Raw genomic sequence first — 7,144 nt, 5'->3', positions numbered from 1 at the left:
CTCTATGTTCCTTGACAGCCAGAGGATGATATTAGTTCTTTTGACAAGTTGATGTGCACCCATACTATTGTGTTCTGCACAGAAAAGAATTTCTCTTCTCTGACTTATAGTGGTTAAATTAATGTAGATGTAGTGTTTTCAAGGCTGCAGAAAACAGCATTTTGAGAAAACAAACACCCTATATTACTGGAGACTCTTGGTTGTTTCCATTTTGACTCAAAACTCATGAAAATTTACTGTTAAACAATAAAATTGCGCTCCCATTTTTTAGCACTCCACAACGATGAATGGTGGCAAGGTGAGCCCATTTTCAAACTATGTTTTTATGAACTAATGCAGATAAGTTAACAAGCTCACAGCTTATCTCCTCTTACATTAGTCAGCTCCATTTTCCTAATTTTGCCTAGTTTTATTCTTCACATTTACAAGGTTTTCTTGCCATAACTCCAAAGTTTTTTAAATAGACAGTAGAAGACCAGTACTGGAGCAATCATGTTTCCACCTATCTACGATTCATGACTGTACATATAATACAGTATGTGTCTCTCCTCAAACACATGCTGTAAGTGTGAGAAGATTTTTTTTTCCTTTTTTGTATTTGTTCCCACTTGAAAAGAAAATCATTTTTTTTTCAGAATTTGTAATTGAGTGCACATTGCCTGATATTACAGTTCAAAGCTTTGGTGTGACAAAGAGTTGTGCCATTTTCTTATGAGGCCACATGCCAGCTGCACTGCTATTTGGCTTGATAATGACATTCCTTTTGGAACAGCCCAGCTAAAGGGACACATTCTGATCTTAATGGAATAGGTACAGTATATCATTAAAAAACTTTTCCTGCAGTGCTAACAAATAGCCATAACTGATCCAGGCCAGCAAAAAAATGCGATCCATTCATTTAAAACCAATTACCGTTTTTCTAAAAGTTTTGTATTGCACATTTAATACAGATGCCCCGGTGATTTCACTTCTACTGAATTCTATATTTTGTATAAAAGAAGAATTTGTGATGCAATCCAACAGTTCATTAATGAGAAAAACAACCTTTTCACTTACTGAATTCTGCATTTAAATCCCATTTCTTGCTAAATTACAGATGATTTATTTTTTATCCACTTTTCTTCCTTAAATCATTTCCCGTACTGAGAATGTTCCTCTGTGGTTGAGCTCTCGCATTTAGAGTTGTCGGGACCATCTTTGAAATTCCTCCTATCTCTGCCTTTTGATTATGCAGGCTGGATTTATGTTTTACATGCAGTGCATCAATAATAGCTATAAAAGGAAATGAAGCTTCAAACTAATTGACTGGGATAACCATACCACGCATGTATTAATTCATTAACGAGCTGCTTGCAAACTTAAATACAACTGTCCAGAGAACTCTTTGAAAATCAATTAATGCTGAATCTCATGTGGGACAGCAATACCATTTCTACTGGAGTATATAGCCAAGACAGGGTTACAGGTTGTCTTTACATAATTCATCAAGCAGCGATGAAAAAGATATATTCTCTAGTGAATCTGCCATTGATTTACTGTAGCAGAATGGCCCTGAATCTCTAATAAGCTTTCTATTTTGGCCCTTTTTTAAAGTGAAAAATTTCCTTTTTGCTCTGAAGCTGAAGAGGGAATCCGAAGCAACTCATTTCTTTTGAGTGGTATTGTAAAATATTTGAATCTACACAGCTGAAGATATTTTTTTTACCTTCCACATACCGTAATGATTTTTTTAAAAACTAATTTAAAAAAAAACTTTCAGTGTGGCACAAAAACGCATTCTTCTCTGTACACTACATTAATCATTACTGTCAGCTTACTCAAGAGTAAAAGTACTATTATTCATCTCAAAATGTGATCTTGTAATTTATTATCCAGTATGACGTAAACTTTAAAGTCTGAATGTCACTCTCTTTAGGGTAAATAAGTCAGGAAACATTCAGCAATGCTTCTGTGACATAATATTCACATTTCATGCTTTTTTACACACAGTTGGTACAGTGGGTACAACGTTTTGGCTCAACTTTAACTTTAAGCCATTCTCTGATTAAATATACATTTTCAGTTTGGTCTAGGATAGTGCAGAAACCAGTGCTTAAATGAACCACAACTCCTGATACCACTCAGATGGCACCTATATGACCAGGCAGCACAGGACTGTAAACTAGCTGGGAGAGAAGTAGGAAGACAAGGTGAATGAATGACTTGGAAACTGCTTGAGATGTAGAAGGAAAGCTCTGCATTAAGGACAGTGCTTAATCACCACATGCAATGCACCTACAGTATGTTGCTGCAGAAAACAGCTCACCCTGAAGGCATGGCAGATTGCTATAAAGTGCTTTTAAAGTCAGTTTTTTGGCTCTGCAGATCTTAAATATTGTCAGAGCATAGGAACAAATACTGTCATACTGTCAAGAGCTGAGAAGCACCCAGATGGTCACTGAGGATTGTAAAATTTGTATGGCAGAACTACCAGGTAGCAATACAAATACAAAGCTTTGTCTCCATTAATGCCTATGGACATGGATAAATATGCTTCAATCTACAGAATTCCTAATCCGACCTGTACTAGCAACTACAGTATATCTCCCTGTACCTCACAACTGGAAACACACTGATGCTCAGCAGGAGGGAGACTGGCTAGTACCTGGATGAGAGACCTCCTGGGAAAAAGTTTGCTGCTGGAAGAGATGTTACTGGGGCCAGCAGGGGATGCTTACCCTGCAGTGTGTGTGGGTTCTGATGCCCGCTCATAGTAATGGGTACACTATACTGTAAAAAAAGATGCAGTACTTCATACATGAAACCAAGGTCCTGACTCTCTGTAGTCATTAATCATGGCCTCCTAATAATCCCCATTAATGAAATAGCATACTTTGTTCTCCTCCCCACAGCTGCTGTGTGGTGAGCGTACTGGTGCACTTTACCTGCTGTCTCATCATCCAGGTGGGGCTACACATTGTTGTTGGTGGAGAGGAGTCCCCATTACCTGTAAAGCGCTATGAGTGGAAAAAAAAAAATCTATATAAGTGTAAAAATGATTATTATCTGTTCAAAACCTAAACTGTGCCGGTAAAAGCAATCCAGATATTTTCTTGCAGTAATGTAACTGCATAAAATCCTCATCTGAATCTGGGCATCATGGCAGTGATGTCGCTATAACACCTTCGTTATACAACATTTTAGAACACATGCCGGGTGTCGGACCAACTCTGGGGTGCCACTAGGTGGCATGATATTATCATCGCTAATAGACAGCACCACCTAGTGACTCACAAGAGTTGGTCCTCCACCCCACATACACCAGGAGAAGATTTAGATTTAAGAATTTAAGCAACCTTCAGAAACAAGGCATTCACTGTGTGCAGGAATTATAGCTGAAGAGTTGTCTATTTGCTGGCTGTTTCACAACGAGTGGAGAAATATGAAAAACCCATTTTCACAAAACATTAGCTTGGATTAGCTTGTCAAGAGCAATGAAAATGCAATGTATTAGTCTACAATGGCCAACAAATTCTTCAGAAATAAACTGTCAAACCAGGAAATATTAAAACTTCATAATCAGTATTGTTTCCTGGGCATTCTAGACATCTAATGGTAGAGAACTACTGTATTTGCATTGTAATATAAGTACAGTTATTTATATGTTTATTGTATAATGAGGATTATCATTAACTGCAGGACTATGGGGAAAAAAACCCACAATAGACATTATTGTCACTTGTGGGGCTGCATGTACTCGCTTGTTCGTTCTGCACATCCACACTGTAAATGATGCATGGCCCCGCTCAAGCATCGTGACAGATGTTAAAATTTACACACTGCTTACAACTCCAGGAGTGTTTTCATTACTGGAAGCGCGGGCAGGCCCTGCAGATGCTGACCCAAGCGTGAAACTGTTCCTCCCCTCACGGCAACCCCCGCGGCCGCCCTCCCGCGGGAGCTGCCGAGCACATTCGGTGACTGTTTGATCTCGCCGTACGCAAAACACTTGCGGGTGCTGGTGTCACAGGTTGATGGTCAGCGTCAGCCACGCTCCTTGTGTGCTGTGACCCGTTTGTCAGGGAGGGCACAAACTGAATAAGTAGAAATACCCTGAAGCAAGGGTGACATCCGGACGGAAATGGGGGGAAAAAGTATCTGTCAGGCTATACGAGAGACAAAAGACTAATATTTAGGGTTCTGATATTCTAAAACAGTGCATTTGTGAAAGAAGTGCAATTTCACAAAGAGAAAAAAAGTTTTAAATATATCATATTAAATATGTAATAGCAAGCACAAGTAAAAGTGTTCTTTCACTAAAGTGAGCTCCTCGCTTCATTTTACACTTGCTCACGACAAATACCAACTTCACAAATAGCTACAAATATAAAGTCATTTTAGAAGCATCGTAAAATATTAATAATAATGCACAATGTGGGAATGATCGTGCAAACCGTAAGGGGATTGAGCTGATATCGCTCTGGGGAAAAAAACCGGTATAATCTACAGACACAAAGAGGCAGCCCGTACCGGGCCGCTGAAACACTCAGTGGGTCGGGTAGAGAAGGACAAGAATTAAAACTGTACATTAAAAGGGTCATTCTTCCGTGAAGGAAGGCGTGCTGAGCTAGAATATATAAATACATTATTTTAAAATTGAAATGCTTTATTTAATCCCCTGCCAACTTGCTAGAACAGACACAGGAGAGAACGATGCACCTGAAGTACTTTGCCATTGTATATAATAGATATATAGCACGATCTGGTATGTAATGATGTTATGGCACGATTTCAGATCAGAAACGCAGAATTCACATCTGTCAATCAAAGCAACGCGCCTGCTTCCAGGACCTTCCCGAGCACACATTGTTCATCTGTACAACAGGTGCGCTCGGCAAGATGGCGGGGGGATAAGTTTATTTGGCTTTAGGTGTTGATTCCATTTTTTAACTCCTTATTTTAATTATTCACGAACGAGTAATATTAGATATTAGAGTGTTTACGTTTTTCTGCTCTTGGTATTGTTTTTGTCTTGTAAGTTTGCAGTTTAGGACGCCAAAATAAGCAAGCATTTGAGTCCGTCTGAGCGTACACTTCGAGTTTTAAAAGTTTGCATTAAATTTTTCGTTTACTCTTAATTGCTTTTAAACTTACGGCTCTTTTCATCTGATAACCATAAAATTACTGTTTCTTTGGGCTACTTTCCGTTAGCTAAAACAAGCTTTAATTTGCCCCCAGCTGTTTATTTTATAGTTTTCGGAAGTCGGATCTGTCTTAACTTGATTAGGCTTGTCTAAAACTTTGACCTCCCAAAGTAAACCATACTATAATGGTGCAAGAAAGCCTACTAAACCGTATATTTGTTTTTTTTTTCAGTGATTTTTGCATGGATTGCAAGAACAAGAGAATGTTGTATTTTTAATCGGTAAGTAATGTTTATTCTATATATTTTTATTCTTAATGCATCATGTCTCGTGTATTGCAGCAACATGATTTAAGAGTAAACAACGCGTAAAACAATTTCTTGTTTAGACAATGTCTCAATTTTTAAGGTATGAACGGGTAATGCTAAACATTTTGGATGTTTTATTTGTAGCGCTAAAATATGAATAGGAAAGTAACTCGCCTGAATTCTTAAAATGATTTCATTGTTACTTAAAATTCGGGACGGGTCTTAAAATATACAGTACAATATCAATTTGTAGTGCCTATAAATTCAGTCTAATGAAGAAAGATCGAAGATGTACAGCAGATGGCAATTGATCATTAGTGTAAAATCGCTATGTGTCAAATTTGGTGCCAACAAAGGTTTCCTTTCTTAAAACTGGCGCAGGTGGACTTTGCCATTTCTGTGACTTTAGTTTCTTCTGAATTGATTTTTGGTCTAATGTTATTAAATATCACAATATGTACACTTAATAAACATTTAATGTAAAAAATGCATGGATTTTAAAAATTTTATACAACCTAAAGAGATGTTTGGTCGATTCTTTTGGCTCCCAGCAATCAGCTCTCCAAAGACACAATTCCCAATCCGACATCAGTGACTCAACTCTTCATACCTTGGAATATTTTTCATAACTTTGCGTGATGCTTTATTTTAAAGTTAGTTTTAGCAATGATGTATTTATTATGTTTTTCAATGTTTAATTTACCTTACGAAATGTTTTAGTGAACTCCAATATTACCACTAATAAATATTACTACCATGTTTGTTAACTGAAAGTGCTTTGTGTTTTGCAATAAAAGTTCTTTCACCCTGAATTGTCTTTTACCTTTTCAAGGAAATGTCTCAACCCTGTAAGTTTTTTTGACTGGAGAATCCTGAACTTCTGAACTGTGCAGTACAGTTTCTAAGAAACAATGCGATAGATTGGTCTTTCTCTTTAGGCCTTTGACCGCCAAGGGGCACCCTATCACATTTTTTTCTTGGAAACTGCAGAGGCCACACTCTTTTTAAGAGGTCCCAGATTTTCCCAACAGAAAGTCGTGGGGTCACTCAGTGCTAGGGATGAACGGGTTGGTGATGGCTTTGGTTACTCTGGGCAGTCTTCTGGACTTGTCCTTCAACCCTCAATTGGCGGAACCTAATAATTGATGGTATCGCAAAATTTTACAAATTAGGAATTAAGCACAAAATCTTGAACTTTATGAAAGTACTGTATGGGCCCCATGTTATTGCTAACGATTGTATGACCACAGGTGAGAGCGAACGTTCATGTGAATTGTGACATGAAGCAGACTTTCCTGCTCACTAGTCACCAGAATGACTAATGTAATGCAATGTAAATGTCCCAATGTGATCTACATGTAGACTTAACAAGTAGTATTGGTTGGCAAAACTGTCTTGAAGTCGAGAGCAATATTTCTATTGGTTTAAAACAGACGTATTCACAAGCCTGCTTGTTTACAATGTAATAGGCCATTTTACGTTACCAGAAGTTTTGTTGCCTCATCTGAATCACAGACATTGACGGCAATATGGCGCTGTGTATAACTGGAAATGTCATCTATTTTGTGATGTGAGGCTTTACACGTTACTGTGTACATTTCACTTTCATCATGGTTTGAAATGCACTCTTCAGTGTTGTTTCTTTCTAACCCTGAAATATAGAAATAGCCTAGCAGTTCCCCGTTAAAAAGGGGCTAGCCTGTGCAGTTTCCA

General features: G+C 37.9%; 1 long non-coding RNA gene across 1 annotated transcript; it reads left to right on the top strand.

The window, feature by feature from the left end:
- Positions 1-4,858: 4,858 nt before the first annotated feature.
- LOC148645099 (uncharacterized) lies at positions 4,859-6,202 on the top strand. The gene is made up of 3 exons (XR_015928525.1): positions 4,859-4,909; positions 5,356-5,404; positions 5,983-6,202. It is a non-coding gene; the product is annotated as an uncharacterized LOC148645099 (long non-coding RNA).
- The last annotated feature ends 942 nt before the right edge of the window (positions 6,203-7,144 follow it).

The sequence above is a fragment of the Lepisosteus platostomus genome, chromosome 19, assembly GCF_059453375.1.
Source record: "Lepisosteus platostomus isolate fLepPlt1 chromosome 19, fLepPlt1.hap1, whole genome shotgun sequence".
Taxonomy (NCBI): Eukaryota; Metazoa; Chordata; class Actinopteri; order Semionotiformes; family Lepisosteidae; genus Lepisosteus; species Lepisosteus platostomus.
Note: the sequence above shows the minus strand (reverse complement) of the source record. Positions and strands in the feature narration are given on the sequence as shown.